The following is a 576-nucleotide window of genomic DNA, read 5'->3' on the forward strand; positions in this document are numbered from 1 at the left end:
GCGGGGCGGGGCGTTGGTCCCCGGGCGAGTCGCCGCGGTGCCCTGCTGCCCCTCAGTGACTCACGCCGCACGCCGCCGCCCGGCTCAGGGAGGAGAGGGTCGTCAAGTGCACGTGTCGGACGGGGTGCGGGTGCAGCGGGCGCAGGGTGACAATGGGGCGCAGAAAATCTGCGTGGCGCCTGCTGGCGCTGAAGCCGCACCGTATGGCCAGAAGTGTACTACTACTCTGTCTCGCCTCTCGCCCCACTCTTCACTCCCCCCCCCCCCTTTCCCAACACACCGCTGCTGCCAGCGCGGCACAGCCCCGGTGTAGCGCGGGGAGGTGTGGGAGGGGGGAGAGGGTGACTCATCGCAGCGGGCTGCGCCGTAGTGCCCCTCCCTCTACCCCCCCCCCCCCCCTTAGGAGTGGCATGTGACAGAGTCGGGTGGCGCGCACATTTTATTTTGTATTCTTGTCTGCAGTTTATGGTCTCGTAAACCCATGTTAAATTATGTACGAGGTGGCTGGCCCACGCTGCGTACTTTCGTATAGTTATGCTGTACCGCGTGCACGGGTGCGGGCGGGTTTGCCTATCC

At 65.5% G+C, this 576-nt stretch overlaps 1 protein-coding gene across 5 annotated transcripts in view; it reads left to right on the forward strand.

Annotated features, from left to right (window-relative positions):
- LOC113212602 (dual specificity protein phosphatase 10-like) overlaps nt 1-576 on the forward strand; it is an 84,656-nt gene that overhangs the window by 81,356 nt on the left and 2,724 nt on the right. The window lies entirely within an intron of this gene.

The sequence above is a fragment of the Frankliniella occidentalis genome, unplaced genomic scaffold (assembly GCF_000697945.3).
Source record: "Frankliniella occidentalis isolate FOCC.00 unplaced genomic scaffold, Focc_3.1 Scaffold10, whole genome shotgun sequence".
In the NCBI taxonomy this organism is placed as follows: Eukaryota; Metazoa; Arthropoda; class Insecta; order Thysanoptera; family Thripidae; genus Frankliniella; species Frankliniella occidentalis.